This window comes from Balaenoptera ricei, chromosome 18 (genome assembly GCF_028023285.1).
Source record: "Balaenoptera ricei isolate mBalRic1 chromosome 18, mBalRic1.hap2, whole genome shotgun sequence".
Lineage (NCBI taxonomy): Eukaryota > Metazoa > Chordata > Mammalia > Artiodactyla > Balaenopteridae > Balaenoptera > Balaenoptera ricei.
The window spans coordinates 22,648,519-22,670,595 of record NC_082656.1 but is presented as its reverse complement, the minus strand read 5'-3'; the positions used below and the strand labels follow the sequence as shown (position 1 = coordinate 22,670,595).

Below are 22,077 nucleotides of genomic sequence, written 5' to 3'. Positions count from 1 at the left end.
TCCTTTTTGAGAGACTCTACCTTTCCATGAATTTATCAATTACGTGTAGAAACAAAAAACAGTACATATTCTTTGCTAGGCATATACAAATTGAGGCCAAAAGGAAACCACCAGATGTAATCAGGTAGATCTCAAAATGTCCCTAGAGCCATAAACCTTAAAATTGCACCTCCTTCTTCCATTTATAGCTAGGGGAAAAAAAAAAAAAAATCAATCCACAGGTTGAATTCTACCCACATGGATATATTTTCACTAAGTCCGTAAGGCAAGCTTTTGGATGTTAAGTGCAATTCCTATAAGACTCAATCCTTTGAGCCTTCTTACATCAGAGGAACTGAAATACTGTAGGTATATATGTCACCCTGATGGCCACACTGACCAAATAATTCCCTTCTCTAAACTAAAATTAAGAGATCTGGGTGTAAAATAGCTTAACCCGTTACATAATTTCTTCTATTAATTTAAAATATTTGCAAGGATGTTATCAATTGAGGTTGCAGTTTAATATACTGTAAGTCTAAGGTCTTAAATTCACTTATTACAGGTTATAAACAGTTTGCAATTCAATACATTTAAGAAGGTACATTTAGGGCTTCCCTGGTGGCTCAGTGGTTGAGAATCTGCCTGCCAATGCAGGGGACATGGGTTCGAGCCCTGGTCTGGGAAGATCCCACATGCCGCGGAGCAAATGGGCCCGTGAGCCACAATTAACTGAGCCTGCACGTTTGGAGCCTGTGCTCCGCAACAAGAGAGGCCACGATAGAGGCCCGTGCACCGCGATGAAGAGTGGCCCCCACTTGCCGCAACTAGAGAAAGCCCTCGCACAGAAACGAAGACCCAGCACAGCCATAAAATAAAAATAAATAAATAAAAATAAATTAAAAAAAAAAAAAAAAAAAAAAAAAGAAGGTACATTTAAACCTCTACAATACTGCCCTCTAATGGTATAATCCTATAAAAACAGAAAACAAAAAAACTACAAATACTAAAGACTAATCCATAAACAAGTTGTATCATCACAAATAATTCCAACATAAAATCTGACCATAGAACATGTATAAGTACATATTCGATTCACACACACATACAAAGACACACACACGGAGTCTCTTCTCTCAAAGAAGCATTCTCCCTCAAGCAGCATCCTTTAATTTAGGAAATTTTAGTTGCCAATGGAGCCTCTTAGACATTCTTTGAAGGTGACCCAATGTTGGCAGAGTGCATTTGGTTTTAGAAATTGTCTGAAGTCGTTAGGAACCAAATCTGGTGAATGTGGTAGCTGACGAAAGGGCAATTCTCTTTTGGGTTAAAAAAACCAAGGCAGTATCATTCTTTTTTTACTGTAAGGTTCATATTGTTCTCTAAATTTTAAGGCTATGCTTTTGAATAACAAGTGATATTCAAATATGTGTTGGCATATTTATAATTTACAAAAATTAAATATATATTATCTCATGATACAAATTTTGGAAAGGCACCCATTTTTAGTAAAAGGAAACAGAGTAAGTGGAACCTCAAAAATCATAATTTGGGAAGCAGACACGTGGTCTCCATGTCTATGAATGCTAGGCACAATTATTACTTACTACATGGTAGTTTCTATATTTTGAAAGTTACAGTTATCACTAAAACTATCTATGTGATTAAGTCATTTATATATTTAAACGGAATGCCAACTGCACAGGAAAAATTAAAGCATCGCTTAAGCTGCAATTAAGAGCTTAAAAAAACAAAACTCTAAGGTCATATAAAGAAATGAATTTTAAATTCCCACTGAAGTTTAAGAAGATTACTAAATTAACTGGATTTTATTTATTGGAAGAAAAGTACATGTTGCTGAATTAGCATATGTGCTACCAATATGCAGAAGTGATTGAACTGGAATCCAGGTAAAAAGGCTCTTAGGCAAAACAGAACAGAATAGAAAAATAAAATCAATAGCAAAGAACCACCCCAATCTCAAATGTCCAGGCTTTTTCCTGTGCTCCAGATTCTCGAAAACAAAGATACAAGTTGGTTATGTTTTTATTTCATTCATTCCAACTGATCATCCAAGTATTAAGCTATAGAAGCCAATATCTGAACCACACTCTGTTTACCCAGTATCTCTACAGCAGGACGTTATGGTCATCATCAATACTTTGCTATTTTAGATACACTTGCAGGGAACATCCTTGTACATATATCCTTGAACGTTTGTAATCTATTTCTGGAGAATTTGCTGGGCTAAGAGATATACAAGCAAAAATATGATTAGAAATCTATTTCTTTTCCTATTTTTCACATAAATGGGCTAGATTCCTTTAAGATGGATTTTTATGTGAAAACTGGAAAGACGTAAGTTCAAAAAGAAGGTAAAGAAATTGGAGTTAATCTCTATAGAGGAAAACCCATGGGTCAGAAACGTCTGAGGCCCAAATGGCTAAAATTACTTTCTAGCCATTACAAAAGTTTCTTGCATTTGTAAAACAGAACATCTGTGAGTCTAGTGACCCGAGCTTAACCAAGACCAGCTGATAGGACAGGATAAATACTCCCATGCCTCTGGGAGAGACCCCTAAAGGCATGGATGATACTACTCACCTTCAGGCACTGGGCAGAGATCAGGAGATCTCACTCTGCTGGGGAATCTGGAATACAGGAAAAAGCCTGGACACTTGAGATCGGGGTGCTTCTCTGAGGTTGATTTTGTTGTTCTATTCTGTTCTGTTTTGCCTAAGAACCTTTTTACCTGGACTCCAATTCAATCACTTCTGCATATTGGTAGCATGTATGCTAATTCAGTAACATCGGCTTTTCTTCCAAACTTGATCTGCCTTGGCCAATATAGGTACAGTTGGGGATCCACCACTCAAATAGGATAACCTGTTTCTCCCTCTGTCCAAACTCCTTGCAAATCTAAAGTGACTGCCAGGGAAGAGGCTAAAGCACATCACTCTGAGCCTGACGAAATCACTGCTGTCTAGGGACCCCCTTTCCTGGTTTACTCTTACTAGGCACTGGGATTAGGGTTACCAGGGTTAGCAAATGAAACTTCAGGACTCCCAGTTAAAGCTGAATTGCAGATAAACAATAAATAATGTTTTAGTGTTTGGGTCCCACACACTGTTGGAACAAGAAAGAATGCCAAAGAAATCCAAACGGAAAAATTCAACCATATTTTAAATTTCCTTGATTTCCATAGAAAAGGTGGAAGATAAAGTTCAGAAAATCTTCCCAAAAGTAGAACAAAAAAGAGATGGAATTGTGAGATACAAGAGACTTATTTAAAAGGATCAATCTAGGAGGTCCGACATCAAAATAGAATGAATTCTAAAAATAGAGAACAGAGGGAAGAAAATTATCAAAGAAATAATTTAAGAATTTTTCCAGAACGGAAGGGCACAAGTCCTCCAGATTAAATCAGATGACCAGACGGCTACCGCAATCAATGAAGAGAGCCCTACACCAAAGCACATCATCACAAGACTAAAGATCATTCGGGACACAGAAAATCCTAAGAGCGTCCAAACAGAAAAAAACAAGGTACAAACACAGGTACTAGTATCAGAATCTGCTGGCTGCCAGGAAACAATGGAGAAAATGTCTATAAAATTCTAAGAGAGAAAGGTTTTTCACTTGGCCAAATCATTTACGTGTAAATGTAGAATAAGAACATTTTCAGACATTTCAGACACCAGTATGGAGGAGCAAATCAAGGAAAAGGGTTTACAGCAAGATGAATAAGTTCTAGAGATCTGCTGTACAACCTTGAACCTGAAGTCAACAATACTGTGTTGGTACACATAAAACTTTTAGAGGGTGGGTCTCAGGTTAAGTCTTCTTACCACAATAAAATAAAATTAAAAAAATATAAGAAATATTGTATATTCCAAAAGAAGAAAAAAAAAAAAAAAGAAGGGAAACATGAACCAGGGACTCAAATGCAGGAGAGAAGGAAGGGAATTAACAGGATGATGGGGGGAATTCCCTGGTGGTCTAGTGGTTTGGATTCCGTGCTTCCACTGCACGGGGCACAGGTTTGATCCCTGGTTGCGGAACTAAGATCCCTCATGCTGTGAGGCGCAGCCAAAAAAAAAAAAAAAAGCAGGATGATGGGGGAAGGAAATCTGGGGATGAAAGGTGCTAATAAGCAAGCCTTAGCAGCAACAGGTATGTAACCATGTGGGAAGTGGGAGCCTTTGGGAGGCAGCACTTTGGTGGGAATAAACAGAGACAGGATTTAATACATTTGAGCATTTGCAGGGGCGGGGGGTGGTACAGCCAGGTATGGGACAGATCTAATGGAGCAACCAGATAAGTTCAAAGACAGTTTTACAGAAAACAAAAAAAGAAAGAAAAAAAAGTTACGCTCATAAATAAAATTTACATGACCATATTCGTTCTTAACATTTTTTACTTATTTAACTTTAAAAAGTTAAATTAACTTTATTGGGAAGGTGGTAGGAAGAAGAAATGTGTGGTGGGAAGAAAAAAACTGTGGTAAGAATAGTTTAAAAGTGCTAAATCCTTATCTACCACAGCTTGATTATAAAATATCTACAATTGAAAAAGCAAGAATAACTATATCACTATGACATGGACATGTGTGGGTAAATATGAGAAACCAAAAAAATTAAAAGTGGCTGCCTCAGGAATAGATTGGGAGACTGGAAAAAAGGAAACTGCTAATATATTTTTTTCTATTCACTCTATCTTTAGGTATGTACAATTTTTTAAAGTAAAAGAGAGAGCATGGAGAGGGCAGACAGCAGAAGCAAGAAGAACTACAATCCTGCAGCCTGGGGACCAAAAACCACATTCACAGAAAGATAGACAAGATGAAAAGGCAGAGGGCTATGTACCAGATAAAGGAACAAGATAAAACCCCAGAAAAACAACTAAATGAAGTGGAGATAGGCAACCTTCCAGAAAAAGAATTCAGAATAATGATAGTGAAGATGATCCAGGACCTCGGAAAAAGAATGGAGGCAAAGATCGAGAAGATGCAAGAAAGACCTAGAAGAATTAAAGAACAAACAAACAGAGATTAACAATACAATAATTGAAATGAAAACTACACTAGAAGGAATCAATAGCAGAATAACTGAGGCAGAAGAACGGATAAGTGACCTGGAAGACAGAATGGTGGAATTCACTGCTGTGGAACAGAGTAAAGAAAAAAGAATGAAAAGAAATGAAGACAGCCTAAGAGACCTCTGGGACAATATTAAACGCAACAACATTTGCATTATAGGGGTCCCAGAAGGAGAAAATACCTGAAGAGATTAGAGTCGAAAACTTCCCTAACCTGGGAAAGGAAATAACCACCCAAGTCCAGGAAGCGCAGCGAGTCCCATACAGGATAAACCCAAGGAGAAACACGCCAAGACACGTAGTAATCAAATAGGCAAAAATTAAAGACAAAGAAAAATTATTGAAAGCAGCAAGGGAAAAATGACAAATAATATACAAGGGAACTCCCATAAAGTTAACAGCTGATTTCTCAGCAGAAACTCTACAAGCCAGAAGGGAGTGGCATGATATACTTAAAGTGATGAAAGGGAAGAACCTACAACCAAGATTACCCAGGAAGGATCTCATTCAGATTCGACACAGAAATCAAAACCTTTACAGACAAGCAAACAGTAAGAGAATTCAGCACCACCAAACCAGCTCTACAACAAATGCTAAAGGAACTTCTCTAAGCGGGAAACACAAGAGAAGAAAAGGACCTGCAAAAACAAACCCAAAACGATTAAGAAAATGGTCATAGGGACATACAGATCGATAATTACCTTGAACGTGAATGGATTAAATGCTCCAACCAAAAGACACAAGCTTGCTGAATGGATACAAAAACAAGACCCATATATATGCTGTCTACAAGAGACCCACTTCAGACCTAGGGATACATTCAGACTGAAAGTGAGGGGATGGAAAAAGATATTCCATGCAAATGGAAATCAAAAGAAAGCTGGAGTAGCTACACTCATATCAGATAAAATAGACTTTAAAATAAAGAATGTTACAAGAGACAAGGAAGGACACTACATAATGATCAATGGATCAATCCAAGAAGAAGATATAACGATTATAAATATATATGCACCCTACATAGGAGCACCACAATACATAAGGCAACTGCTAACAGCTATAAAAGAGGAAATTGACAGTAACACAATAATAGTGGGGGACTTTAACACCTCACTTACACCAATGGACAGATCATCCAAAATGAAAATAAATAAGGAAACAGAAGCTTTAAATGACACAATAGACCAGATAGATTTAATTGATATTTATAGGAAATTCCATCCAAAAACAGCAGACTACACTTTCTTCTCAAGTGCGCACAGAACATTCTCCAGGATAGATCACATCTTGGGTCACAAATCAAGCCTCAGTAAATTTAAGAAAATTGAAATCATATCAAGCATCTTTTCTGACCACAACGCTATGAGATTAGAAATGAATTACAGTGAAAAAAACGTAAAAAAACACAAACACATGGAGGCTAAACAATACATTACTAAATAACAAAGAGATCACTGAAGAAATCAAAGAGGAAATCAAAAAATACCTAGAGACAAATGACAATGAAAACACAATGATCCAAAACCTATGGGATGCAGCAAAAGCAGTTCTAAGAAGGAAGTTTATAGTTATACAAGCCTACCTCAAGAAACGAGAAAAATCTCAAATAAACAATCTAACCTTACACCTAAAGGAACTAGAGAAAGAAGAACAAACAAAACCCAAAGTTAGCAGAAGGAAAGAAATCATAAAGATCAGAGCAGAAATAAATGAAATAGAAACAAAGAAAACAATAGCAAAGATCAATAAAACTAAAAGCTGGTTCTTTGAGAAGATAAACAAAATTGATAAACCATTAGCCAGACTCATCAAGAAAAAGAGGGAGAGGACTCAAATCAATAAAATTAGAAATGAAAAAGGAGAAGTTACAACAGACACCGCAGAATACAAAGCATCCTAAGTGACTAATACAAGCAACTCTATGCCAATAAAATGGACAACCTGGAAGAAATGGACAAATTCTTAGAAAGGTATAACCTTCCAAGACTGAACCAGGAAGAAATAGAAAATATGAACACACCAATCACAAGTAATGAAATTGAAACTGTGATAAAAAATCTTCCAACAAACAAAAGTCCAGGACCAGATGGCTTCACAGGTGAATTCAAACATTTAGAGAAGAGCTAACACCCATCCTTCTCAAACTCTTCCAAAAAATTGCAGAGGAAGGAACACTCCCAAACTCATTCTATGAGGCCACCATCACCCTGATACCAAAACCAGACAAAGATACAACAAAAAAAGAAAATTACAGACCAATATCACTGATGAATATAGATGCAAAAATCCTCAACAAAATACTAGCAAACAGAATCCAACAACACATTAAAAGGATCATACACCACGATCAAGTGGGATTTATCCCAGGGATGCAAGGATTCTTCAATATACACAAATCAATCAATGTGATACACCATATTAACAAATTGATGAATAAAAACCATATGATCATCTCAGTAGATTCAGAAAAAGCTTCTGACAAAATTCAACACCCATTTCTGATAAAAACTCTCCAGAAAGTGGGCATAGAGGGAACCTACCTCAACATAATAAAGGCCACATACGACAAACCCACAGCAAACATCATTCTCAATGGTGAAAAACTGAAAGCATTTCCTCTAAGATCAGGAACAAGACAAGGATGTCCACTCTCACCATTATTATTCAACATAGTTTTGGAAGTCCTAGCCACGGCAATCAGAGAAGAAAAAGAAATAAAAGGAATACAAATTGGAAAAGAAGAAGTAAAGCCGTCACTGTTTGCAGATGACATGATACTATACATAGAGAATCCTAAAAATGCCACCAGAAAACTACTAGATCTAATCAATGAATTTGGTAAAGTTTCAGAATACAAAATTAATGCACAGAAATATCTTGCATTCCTATACACTAATGATGAAAAATTTGAAAGAGAAATTAAGGAAACACTCCCATTTACCACTGCAACGAAAAGAATAAAATACCTAGGAATAAACCTACCTAAGGAGACAAAAGACCTGTATGCAGAAAACTATAAGACACTGATGAAAGAAATTAAAGATGATACCAACAGATGGAGAGATATACCATGTTCTTGGATTGGAAGAATCAACATTGTGAAAATGACTATATTACCCAAAGCAATCTACAGATTCAGTGCAATCCCTATCAAATTACCATTGGCATTTTTTACAGAACTAGAACAAAAAAATCTTAAAATCTGTATGGAGACACAAAAGACCCTGAATAGACAAAGCAGTCTTGAGGGGAAAAAATGGAGCTGGAGGAATTAGACTCCCTGACTTCAGACTATTATACAAAGCTACAGTAATCAAGATAATATGGTACTGGCACAAAAACAGAAACATAGATCAATGGAACAAGATAGAAAGCCCAGAGATAAACCCACACACATATGGTCAACTAACCTATGACAAAGGAGGCAAGCATATACAATGGAGAAAAGATAGTCTCTTCAATAAATGGTGCTGGGAAAACTGGACAGCTACATGTAAAATGAAATGAATGAAATTAGAACACTCCCTAACACCATACACAAAAATAAACCCAAAATGGATTAGAGACCTAAATGTAAGACTGGACACTATAAAACTCTTAGAGGAAAACATAGGAAGAACACACTTTGACATAAATCACAGCAAGATCTTTTTTGACCCACCTCCTAGAGTAATGGAAATGAAAACAAAAATAAACAAATGGGACCTAATGAAACTTCAAAGCTTTTGCACAGCAAAGGAAACCATAAACAAGACGAAAAGACAACCCTCAGAATGGGAGAAAATATTTGCAAATGAATCAACGGACAAAGGATTAATCTCCAAAATATATAAACAGCTCATGCAGCTCAATATTAAAGAAACAAACAACCCAATCCAAAACTGGGCAGAAGACCTAAATAGACATTTCTCCAAAGAAGACATACAGATGGCCAAGAAGCACATGAAAAGCTGCTCAACATCACTAATTATTAGGGAAATGCAAATCAAAACTACAATGAGGTATCACTTCACACCAGTTAGAATGGGCATCATCAGAAAATCTACAAACAACAGATGCTGGAGAGGGTGTGGAGAAAAGGGAACTCTCTTGCACTGTTGGTGGGAATGTAAATTGATTCAGCCACTATGGAGAACAGTATGGAGGTTCCTTAAAAAACTAAAAAGAGAATTACCATATGATCCAGCAATCCCACTACTGGGCATATACCCAGAGGAAACCATAATTCAAAAAGACACATGCACCCCAATGTTCACTGCAGCAGTATTTACAATAGCCAGGTCATGGAAGCAACCTAAATGCCCATCGACAGACGAATGGATAAAGAAGTTGTGGTACATATATACAATGGACTATTACTGAGCTATAAAAAGGAACGAAATTGGGTCATTTGTTGAGATGTGGATGGATCTAGAGACTGTCATACAGAGTGAAGTAAGTCAGAAAGCGAAAAACAAATATATATTAACGCATGTATGTGGAACCTAGAAAAATCGTACAGATGAACCGGTTTGCAGGGCAGAAGTTCAGACACAGATGTAGAGAACAAATGTATGGACACCAAGGGGGGGAAAGCCGCGGGGGTGTGGGGATGGTGGTGTGATGAACTGGGCGATTGGGATTGACATGTATACACTGATGTGCATAAAATGGATGACTAATAAGAACCTGCTGTATAAAAAAATAAATAAATTCAAAAATTAAAAAATAAATAATACTAAACTTTCTTTGGGTTATTTGTATGGAAATATGTTAATATAAATGTTTCAGACATTACGTGAAATTCCTAAAAATCTTATATGTCCTGGTATAATGTTATAAGTCATAATTCTAGTTATTATTTTAAAATGTATATCTCAGAAATAACTAAATTTCCTTGTCAATTGCATTATTATGAACTTTCATCAATCTTTAACCGTGGTCATTTTTAAGTCTTTCGTCATTTACAGGCAGTTCTGGGTGTACTCTGATGCTTTTGCAAAAATGTTCCTATAAAAGGGTTTCATCTTCAAGGAATTCATGGAAAAGACTCTGACAAGTACAGGTTTCTGGTAACTGACTATATACTGCTGAACTGAATGAATAAGCATTTTCAGAACTCTAATGGAAAACTGATGAATTCATAAAAGTGCTAACAGAAGATCAAGATGAAAAAAAATTAATTACATGGGACTGAGTGAACTGATGAAGATGATTATAATTTTTGTGACTTTCTGTTTGAAAAAAGAAAAAAAAAAGACAGAGGATGGGACCTGCAGGGACCGTGGTCCTCTGCTCCCAGGCTTCCGTGGAGTACTTAGCAGCACACGTGAGGAGACTACCCAAGGCTGGGGAAAGAGCCACCCGAAAGAAGCAGGAAGAACAATTTTTGGAAATCACACAGGGCTGGGAATAGTTGGTCTTACCACCAGCCTGGGTGAAAAAAAAAACACAAACCTTGCAAACGCAGGGCACCAGATATTCAAGGAGGAAAGTCATGAGGAAAAGTTCGTTCTAGACTGAATGGTGTTTTGGTCTTGTGTAAAGCAGTTTAAAAGGAAGCCTTGAAAAGATCAAACTGTTTCCAAGTAACTTATTTTTTTCCCAAAACAAGCCTCGAGGATATTAAATAAAATGCAGCTAGCAACCAATAATTCACAATGTCTGGCATCCAATGAAAAGTACCAGGCATACAAATAAACAGGGAAACATGACTCATAATGAGGAGGAAAATCAATCAATCCAAATGACCCAGATATGACAAAGACGATATAATTTGTAGATAAGGACACTCAAACAATTATTATAACCATATTTTATATGTTCAAGAAAGTAGAGGTAAACAGCAGCATATTAAATAGAGGTATGAAAGGTATAGAGAAAACCCAAATTAGATTTATGAGGATGAAAAATACAATTTGAGAAGAAAGATATACTGCAGGCGATTAACAGCAGATCAGACAGGGCAGAAGAAATATTAGTGATATATCAGCAATAGAAACTACCCAAAACAAAACAGAGAGGAAAAAAAGCTGAAAAAAAGAACAAAACAAAAAAAGAAGAAAGTATCATTAAACTCTGAAGCAATTTCAAACAACCAAGTAAATCTTTAGTGAAGTCCCTAAAGAAGGGAAGAGGGAAAGAGAGGGGAAAATATATTTGAAGTGATAATGGCAATTTTCTCCAAATTTTATTTTAAAAAAGTAAATTCACAGATCCAAGAAGCTAAACAAACTTCAAGCAAGAGAACTGTGAAGAAAATTGCAGCAAGGTGTATCATAATCAAATGGCTTAAGAACAGTGATAAAGAGATCATCTTAAAAGCAGCCCAGAAAAAAGAACTAGATCATACACAGAGAAACAAAGATAAGATTGGGAGCAGACTTCTGGTCGACAGAAGACGGTGCAGCAACATCTTTCAAGTGCTGAAAGGAAATTCTGAAAAGCCTGTCAACCTATAAGTCTATGCCCACTGAAAATATCTGTCAAAAATGAAGATGAAATTCTTTTTCAGACGCACGAAAGCTAGAAGGATTCAATCACTGGCAGACCTGCACTATAAGAAATTGTGAAGTCAGTCTTTCAGGCAGAAGGAAAATGATACCAGATGGAAGTTGAGATGTACACAAAAGAATGAAGAGCATCAGAAATGGTAACTATGTAGTTAAATACAAAAGACATTTCCCTTAACTATTTAAATCTCTTTTAAAAGATAAATGACTACTTAAAGCAAAAATAATAACAATATATGAGTGAAGAGGGGATATATCATATGTAGAAGTAAAATGTATGACAAAAAACAACACAGGCCAGGAGGGAAGAAGGTAAGGATAGTGCTGTAGGTTCTTACATTACTTGCAAGTAGATGCGGTAAGTTAAAAATATATGCTACAGACTCTAAAGTAATAACTGAAATAACAATACAAAGAGTTACAGCTAATAAGCCAATAAAGAAGATATCATGGAATCCTTAGAAAAAATACAATCTAAAAGAAGTAGAACGGAAGAAAAGAGGAATAAAGAACAAAATAAAAAGTGAATAGTAAGACAGTCATTCAAACCAACTATAGCAATAATCACATTAAATGTAAATGTTCTCAATTAAGCACCTTAATTAAAAGGTACAGATTGTCAGATCAGATTAAAAAAAAACCCAAGACACAACCACTGCTGCCTTTAAGAAATAATACTTTAGGACTTCCCTGGTGGTGCAGTGGTTAAGAATCCGCCTGCCAATGCAGGGGGACACGGGTTCCAGCCCTGGTCTGGGAAGATCCCACACACCGTGGAGCAACTAAGCCCGTGCACCACAACTACTGAGCCTGCGCTCTAGAGCCCACGAGCCACAACTACTGAAGCCCGTGCACCTAGAGCCCGTGCTCCGCAACAAGAGAAGCCACCGCAATGAGAAGCCTGTGCACCACAACAAAGAGTAGCCCCTGCTCTTCACAACTAGCGAAAGCCTGGGTGCAGCAACGAAGACCCAACACAGCCAAAAATAAACAAACAAACAAATAAATAAATTTATTTAAAAAAAGAAATATAAAGGCATAATTAGGTAAAATAAGAGGATGGAAGAAGATCCTCTATGTTAAAATGATCAAAAGAACACTGAAGTGACTATATGATTCAGAGAAAGTGGACTGCAGAGCTAAAATCATTTCATAATGAATAAAAGGGTCAATTCATCATGAGGTCATAAAAATCCTAAATGTTTATACCCTGATAACAGAGCTTCAAATTATATGAAGCAACAAACCGATAGAATTGTAAGGAGAAATAGAAAAATCCACAATTAAAGTTAGAGTTTTCAACGATCCTCTCTCAGTAATTGAAAGACAGTAAGCAGAAAATAAGTACGGGTACTGAATACTGGAATAACTCTGTCAACCACTTGACCTAACTGGTTTTTGTAGAACATTCCATCCAATAACAGCAGAATACACATTCATTTCAAGCACACATGGCATTCTTACCATGATAGGCCGTATCCTGAGCCACATAACAAGTCTCAATAAATTTAAAAGGGTTCAAATCATACAAAGCATGTTCTATAAGCACAATGGAATTAAATTAGAAGTCAATTACAGAAAATTATCTGGAAAATCTCCAAATATTCGGAAATAACACATACCTAAATAACCCATGGGGGTCAAATAAAAGGGAAATTGGGAAGTATTTTGAACTGAGTAAAAAGAAAACATGGCATATCAAATTTATTTCAGTAAATATAACAACTTAGATGTAATGGACAAATTCCTAGAAAAACACAAACTACCAAAACTCACTCAAGGAGAAATAGGTAACTAAAATAGTCCATTTTTAAAATTAATTTGTAATTTAAAATCCTCTTACCCCAAAAATCTCAGGCCCAGATGGTTTCAATGGTGAATCCTACTAAATATTTAAGGAAGAAACTATTCCGATTCTACACAAACTCTCTTTGAGAAAACTGAAGAGAAAACACTTCCCAACTCATTCTACAAGGCCAGCATGACCCTAATACTAAAATCAGGCAGACATTATTTAAAAAAAAAAAAAAAAAAAAAAAAGGGAAAGAGAAAATTACAGACCAATAGCCCTAATGAACAGAGACGCAAAAGTTCTTTAAAAATTTTTGGCGACTTGAATCCAACTATATATAATAAGAGTAATAAATACCTCAGGACCAAATGGCATTTATCCTGAGAATGCAAGGTAAACATTCGAAAATCAATGTGATTCACTATATCAACAGACTAAAGAAGAAAAAGTACAGGGTCATCTCAATAGATGCAGAAAAAGCAATCTGACAAAATTCAACGTCCATTCATGATAAAAACCCTCAGCAAAACAGGAATCGAAGTTCTTCAACCTGATAAAGGGCATATACAAAAACAATTCAGCTGACATCACACTTAATGGTAAAAGAATGAATGCTTTCCCCCTAAGATTGGAAAAAAGGCAAGAATGTCCACTCTTAGCAATACTGTTCGATATACTGGAGGTAATAGTAATAGGCAGGCAATAAGGCAAAAAAAAAAAAAAAAAAAAAGAAAGGAAGGAAGGAAGGGACAAAAGAAAGGGCATCCAGAGTAGAAAGAAAAAAATAAAACTATCCTATTAACAGATAATATGATTGCCTACACAGAAAATCCCAAAGAATGCACAAAAAAAACTACAGGAACTAACAATAAGAATGTTTATCAAGGTCACAGGATATAAGTTCAATCAGAAAAATCAATTATATTCCTACGTATTGGCATGAACAATTAAAAGCTGACATCATAAAATTTTATTTATTTATTTATTTATTTTTGGCTGCGTTGGGTCTTCATTGCTGCGTGCGGGCTTTCTCTAGTTGCGGCGAGTGGGAGTTACTCTTCGTTGAGGTGAGTGGGCTTCTCATTGCGGTGGCTTCTCTTGTTGTGGAGCACAGGCTCTAGGTGCACTGGCTTCAGTAGTTGTGTCATGCTGGCTCAGTAGTTGTGGCTCACAGGCTCTAGAGCGCAAGCTCAGTAGTTGTGGCGCACAGGCTTAGCTGCTCCGTGGCATGTGGGATCTTCCCAGACCAGGGATAGAACCCGTGTCCCCTGCATTGGCAGGTGGATTCTTAACCACTGCGCCACCAGGGAAGTCCAAAAGCTGACATTTTTTTAAAGTTCCATTTATCTCATAAAAATACATGAAATAGATATAAATTTAACAAAATATGTATAAAATCTGTATGCTAAAAACTATAAAACACTGATGAAAGAAATCCAAGAGAACCAAATAAATGGTGAGATACACTGTGTTCAATTGAGAGACTCAATATTGTTAATATGTCAATTCCCCCTCCCCCAACTAACGTAAAGATTCAACGTAATCCCAATCAAAATTCCAGCAAGACTTCTTATTAAAAAATGACAAAGTGATTCTAAAATTTATACGTAAAAGTAAAAGAACTGGAATAAGCAAAACAATTTTAGAAGAATAGAGCTGAATAGAAGAATAGAGCAGAAACTCAAGACTTTCTGTAAAGTTACTCTCATCAAGATAGTGTGGTATTGGTAAAGGGACAGATGTGTAGAGCAGTGGAACAGAACAGAGAGGTAAGAAACAGTCCCACGCATATATGGCAAATTGATTTAACAAAGATGTAAAAGTGATTCAGTGCAGAAAGATAATCTTTTCAACAAATAGTCTTGAAACAGCTAGATAGAATATAGAAAACAAAACCCAATTTGATCCATTCCTCCCACCATATGAAATATTGACTTAAAATGGATCACAGACTTATATGCAAAATCCAAAACCGTAATTCCTTCAGACCTTGGGTTAGGCAAAGACTTCTTGAATGTGACATGAAAAGCACCATCCATAAAAGAGAAAAAAAAAATCAATAAACTGGACTTTATCAAAACGAAGAATTTCTGTTGTTTGAAAGACACCGTTACAAGAATGAAAACACAAACTATAGACTGTAATTAAATATTGCAAGTCACACATCTGATAAAGGACCTATACCTAGAATATATAAAGAACTCTTAAAACTCAATAGCAAGAAAACAAACAACCCAATTTTTTTAAAAATGGGCAACAGACACTTTATCAAAGAAGATACATGCTTGGTAAATAGCACATGGAATAATGGTAAACATCATTAATCATTTCAAAAGTGCAAACTAAAACCATAATGAGATACAGCAACACATCTACTAGAGGGGCTAAAATCTTTTAAAGATTAAACCTAAAAATATCAACTGTTGACAAGATTGCAGAACAGTTGGAATGCTCATATACTGATGGTGGGAATGCAAAATGGTACAACCACTGTGCACAACAGTTTAGCAGTTGCTTATAAAGTTTGACTGACTCTCCATAAAACCCAATAATCCCAGTCTAAGTCAGTAACCTAAGTGAAATGAAATTTATGTTCTCACAGACATATGTACATAAATGTTTGTGGCTTTATCATAATCACTCAAAACTGGAAACAACCCAAATGTCCTTCAACTGGAGAATGGATTAACAAACCGAGGTACACCTATACCACGGAATACTACTCAGCTATAAAAAGAAATGAACTACTGATACACCTAAGAACATGAATGAATCTCAGATATATTATGGTTAAATGAAAGAAGCCAGACTCAGGCTGCAAACGATGATTCCATTTACAGTGACATTCTAGAAAAGGCAAATCTATAGGCACAAAAAACAGGTCAGAAGTTGCCAGAGCCTTGGGGTAAGGGAGGGGAGGTTTTTGTAGGCGATGGAACTGTGTCATTTCTTGATTGTGGTGGTGGTACAACCACTGTTTATTTGTCAAAACCTGAAGAACTGTATACTGAACAGAGAAACTTCACTGAATTACACTTTAAAAAAATGAAAGAAAAAACTTGGCTGCCTCTAGGTAGCAGGTGAGAGGATGAAAAAAAAAAAAAAAAAAGGAACTGCTAATATTTTTTTTCTATTAATTCTACTTGATCTTTATAAATGCACATGTATTTTCTATTGTGGTAAAACACATATAACCTAAAATTTATCAATTTAACCATTTGAAGTGTACAGTTCAGTAGTGTTAAGTATATGCACCTTGTTGTGAAACAGACCTCTAGAACTTCTGCATCTTGCAAATCTGAAACCATACCTATCAAACAATTCCCCGTACCCCTTCCCCACCTCTAGCCCCAGTAATCATCATTCTACTTTCTGTTTCAATGAATTTACTGCTTTAGATACCTATACATGTATTATTTTGATTAAAAATATTTTATAGTAAAAGCAAAGAGGAAAAAAAAGCTACTAAAAAAGTTACAGGGACTTCCCTGGTGGCGCAGTGGCTAAGGGTCCGCCTGCCGATACAGGGAACACGGCTTCGATCCCTGATCCAGGAGGATCCCACATGCCGCGGAGCAACTAAGCCCAGGCGCCACAGCTACTGAGCCTGCGCTCTAGAGCCCGCGAGCCACAACCGCTGAAGCCTGTGCGCCACAACTGCTGAAGCCCACGCGCCTGGAGCCCGTGCTCCGCAACGAGAGAGGCCGCCGCAGCGAGAAAGCCATGCACTGCAGCGAGGAGTGGCCCCCGCTCGCCTCAACTGGAGAGGGCCCGAGTGCAGCAGCGAGGACCCAACGCAGCCAAAAATAAATACATAAATAAATAAAAACATAAATATATAAATAAATAACAAGAAAAAAAGAAGGAAGTTATAATCTAAGGACTTGAATACTTTCATTGATAAGACCTAAAAATGTCTACTTTAGACTAATTAACTGCTCTATAATCATTTGAAAGGTATTATTGAGTTTGAATTTTAAACTATAATTTTGCTCTGTCTTAAAGCTGCCGCATTTGTTGGTAATTAACCTGCAGGAAAACTAACTCAGGTATATTGATACTACAGGTTCCCTAAATCCCACATGAGGATTAAAAGACGTAACAAATTACTTGCTCAGGGTGAGAATTTCAAAAAATCCTAGCAAAATATTAGCAAATTTAAATATAACCTTTTATTTATTTATACACACACATATATATATAGCATATAAGGCTCTCTATAAATATATTTTTTCTATATCTTTCTGTAGATTTTCTCTCTAAACATTTACGATTACTTTTAAATTATTTTACAGTTCTAGAAACAATCTCTGGTTCTTCCATACTTGTCTGCACATGCCTCTATTTCTTTGCTTTATTTAACATAACTATAATCCCAAAAGAATGCCCCTATTCTAAAAGAGTCAACAGGATTCAAAGGGTTAACATTCTCCCTTTTCCTTTTTATCTTCTTGAAAATAAGCTCCTCAAAGCCAAGTTTCTTCATAAATCACCGCTTTTGCTAAATCGTGGTAGATTATGAAAATCAGAAGCCACGGGCAAAAGGGCATCATAGATTTCGAAACCAAATGATAGCCTACATAAAACTTCTGAAGAAGTGACAAGTCGTCCTGATTATGATTTGCTATTTCAAGAACCTCGTGAAAGTCCATCAGAAATGAATACTATTTCTATTTCACTTTTGCACAGCTACGTAAGACAGATGCCTCAAACTCTTCTTTCACTTTTGAAAAGCAACTAGTTACTTTAAGCTATTTTTTCACGTTAAATTCCATAAGATAACGACAATGATAAGCAATAGAGAAAGAAGAGCCAGCGGGAACTAGATTAACCATTATTCTCTGCACACAGAACCACTTAGGGCCATTAGAGTCGGTCCTTGGTGATCCTGAAACAGTAAGATGAAGCTCAACTGTACAGTTTTATTTACAAAGGTGAAGGTAAATCCTAGAGGATTACACAGCTCCTGAATTTCTAACGCGGTGCAGACTTAGGTACGCATGAACAGATTGGAAAAGCTAACTCTGTGCTAGGGGTGCTGCGTGCTTACCTTCTGCTTTGATCGAGGGACACGTTTCCGTATTATGGTCTCTCAGAGTCCAGGCTCTGTGACTTCACGGGGGCCCGAGGGTTTCTTTAATTGGTCTGTTCAGAATTTTAGAGCTGAAATCATCTAGTTCTCATTAGAGATCATCTAATTTAGAGATCATCTAGTTCTAATTTCCTTCATCTGTAGGTTTAGAAATTGAAGCTCAAAGACATCGTGTGCTTTTGTACAGCGTTTATCTCATTCACTGTAGGACGGGGCGGAGAACCATCTTCCGATTCAATATGCTGTCCTCTAGACCAGGAATTCCAGATTCATATACGGAGATCTAAACTAAGGAATATTAGTGCGGGAAGAGTAAAGGGGAGATCCCTCCTGCCAGTCTCAATGGAACCTCAGTAATCATGTAAAGTTGCCCGTTTTACAGATGAAGAAACTGGCCAGGAGTCCGTGTGGAGACCAAAGCCAGAGCCCCAGGTGGCATATGGGCCCGGCAGCCTGGCTGCAGAATTTCCAAGCATTGTCCTGAGTAGAGATGTTGAACTCTTGGTGAAAGCCGGCCCTCACCCGCTTAGTATTATTAGATTATGGCGCTGGAGAGGCTGATGGGCACCCGGGCTAGTCCCAGTGCCAACGAGTTCCACAGTCTGAGGAGGTGCTTTCCAACCACTGGGAAGAGGTCCCAGGGTGAGGGGGGCCACCGCAGACACACAGACAGACACAGCCTGCTGACAGGCACGTTACTTTGCAAACGTGCCCAAGATTGATTTTCCAATGTCTTTTTCATAAGCCCTGGTAGTTCCTTGAAGAGCCCTCAAGAGCTGTGAGAAGGATCAAAAGGAACCCAAGTGGACCGCAGGGAACAATGTTCATTCATAAAGAAGGCAGGCATGGGAATTCCCCAGCGGTCCAGTGGTTAGGACTCGGCACTCTCACTGCTGGGACCCCGGGTTCGATCCCTGGTTGGGGAACTAAGATCCCACAAGCCACCTGGAGCAGCCAAAAATAAAATAAAATAAAAAAATAAAGAAGGCAGGCAGGCTGTGTCCCCAAGGCTTGTGGCTGAGGCCGGGACCAGGAGGAGAAAGCGGCCCGGTCAGCACATCAGGCCGAGACTCATGGGAGAAAGCACATCACGCCCAGACCGTCTAGCTTCCCAGTACAGTCCCCACGGATCTTTACTCTTTGTGGTCATTACCTGGGATGCCCTTCCCATCTCTCTGCCAGAATGTGACTCTGACGCTGCTATGTTCTCCTTCGTTCACAAGTAAGAGTGAGAAGACAACATAATGAAAATAACAAAGTACTGCGTGGGCTGCCAAGGCCAGTGGAGTGGGAAATATAAATTCGCAGTGATCATTAGGGTCACTTCTTAGTATCTAAACTCACTGCCAACCACTGTAAAAGAAATGGTCACTACAACACATCTTAGCTAGGATACGAACTAGAAGAAAAATTTTCTACACATTAGCTCTTCAGGTGTGCCTTTGTTCATTATTCATACTTATTCAGCACTGAGCACCCACGAAAGGCCACGAACTTTAGGCTTGGCCCTAAAATTTCAAGATGTATAAGGCACAGTCTCTGCATTCGGTGACCCAGGGGCACTTGGGGGGTGGGGAGAGGAAGACGTGTGATGCCTGGAATCATGTGGGTAGGATGATTAGCAGAAAGAAGCCAGAGGATGTTTCTGAGAGCAGAAGACTCCCGCTGGGCCTTGAAAAGCAAGTGGAAGTGTCTGGTTGGACCACAGGGACAAAGAGAATGAGGACCCTCCATAAACAGGGACAGGCGGGGGAAAGCTTGGGTCTCGGAGCATCACGCCGCGCCCCCCGGCCTCTGTCAGTGGTTGAGCGTGGCTATGGAGCAGGGAAGTCAGGGTCAGTGGTGGGGCATAAAGAGAAGCAGTAGAAGGAAAAAAGGCTGCTCCCAGGCTGGGGCCTCAGAGGCCATGGGATGGAGACTGGACTTTGGTCCGAAGGCAGCAGGGGTCCCCACAAAAGGGTTGTAAGCAGGCAGGTGATGCGACGGGATTTGTGTCTTAGCGAGACCACCCTGACCACAGTGTACAAGTCTAAAGAAGATGGGATTTGGAGTAAAAGGAAGGAAATAATGAGGACCAGAACCAAGAAGGGGCGGGGGACACAGAGAAAAGGGGAAGGAATTCAAAAGATGTTTTCATCTGCTGATATCTTACTACTAATGAGGCTGAACATGCTTGCTTACTTCTGTTGACCGTTTGCTTTTCTCTTCTGTATGATTGCTGTTCATTTATTTTGCCCATTTTTATAATTTTTTCTGAGTCATTTTCTTATTTGTAGACAGTCTTTGAACCTTACAAATTTTAACATCTTTCTTTTAAACATTTGATCCAGGAATAACTTTTACAATGTAAATATGAACTAGTATAAATTAGAATTGAAATGTTTTCGTAATAGATACTGTTCTTGGGGCAAAGATATGCAGTGAATAATTGTTGTAAACAGTGTACATGGTGATAGTTTCCTCCAACAGTTCTTTGGTATTCTCAAGTTTTATACCATGAATATTACAGTGCTCTTTGTGACTACTTTTAGAATCTAGATTTTTTCATTTCCTGTGTCTGGTCATTACCTAAAGTGAGTGCTTTACTTGAAATGAGTGGGTATTTGAATTGAGGCAAAAGAGCCTACCAGTGAGTAGTGATTGTATATTTTATTGTTAAGAAAATTAAATCTAATTGCTTCCTCAATCTTTAAAAAAAAAAAAAAGAAGATATTTGGGAGACAGGACTGGCTTACGGGGAGCTAAGGGGGGCTGGAGGGCCCCCAGGCTCCTGGGTTACATGAAAGGGAGGAGGCAATGCCGTTAACCAGGATGATGCTGAAGTCACGGGGAGGAACTGGATCCGGGAAATAATGGTGAGAGGACACCCTAGGCTATGGGAAATGTGGTCTGGGAACTTAGGAGAGATCTGGCTTGAGAGAAAGATTTGGAAGTTGTTAGGTAGCAGTAAACAGCCGTGGGGGGTGGAAGAGAATGCATACAGTAATGCACGCAGGAAAGGGACGGCGGAGCTGACGGCCGCAAACATCAGGGCAGCCATCCGTCTTGGCAAAGACACCTGGGTTTTCTGTGGGTCTAGGGGACACCACAAAGGTAGCGAGGCTTGAGTCGTTTTGCAAGAACTTTGCCCAGGAGAGCAGCCTACTGGATGCGGAGACCAAGAAGCAAGAGGATGAAGGTGATTTGACTGTGGAGCAGGGGAATGAGGAGATCACGTCAGATCTCCAAGGCCAAGGGTTCCCCAAAGAACTGCCAGATGTGTCCTACACGAGCCCACATGTGAATGGCTGCCTCACAGAAAAAGCCAGCAGTCCAGACAGGGAGACAGGGAAGCAGCTGCCACTCATACAGAGGAGTGGGCCACTAACCACCTCTGCTCTTTCCACCCACCCACCCAGCCACGCCGGCCACACCGGCCACTGCTTGGGAGACGAGGGGGTGGGGGGAATGCATGTGAGAGCCAAGCGGTACCCACTCCTGCAACGCGCCAGGATCCAGACTAAGGTTTTTTTTTTCCTTTGGTGGGTGAGAGTGGGCAGAGTAGAGAGCTTTGATTCCAACATGAGAGTCAGGTTTCGAAATGAGAAAAAGTGTATTTTTAAAAACTGTGGCTGTTTCATGGGACT

At 38.3% G+C, this 22,077-nt stretch overlaps 1 protein-coding gene across 1 annotated transcript in view; it reads right to left on the bottom strand.

Moving 5' to 3' along the window:
* The window catches only part of TSC22D1 (TSC22 domain family member 1), a 129,668-nt gene that overhangs the window by 3,980 nt on the left and 103,611 nt on the right, over nucleotides 1–22,077 (bottom strand). The window lies entirely within an intron of this gene.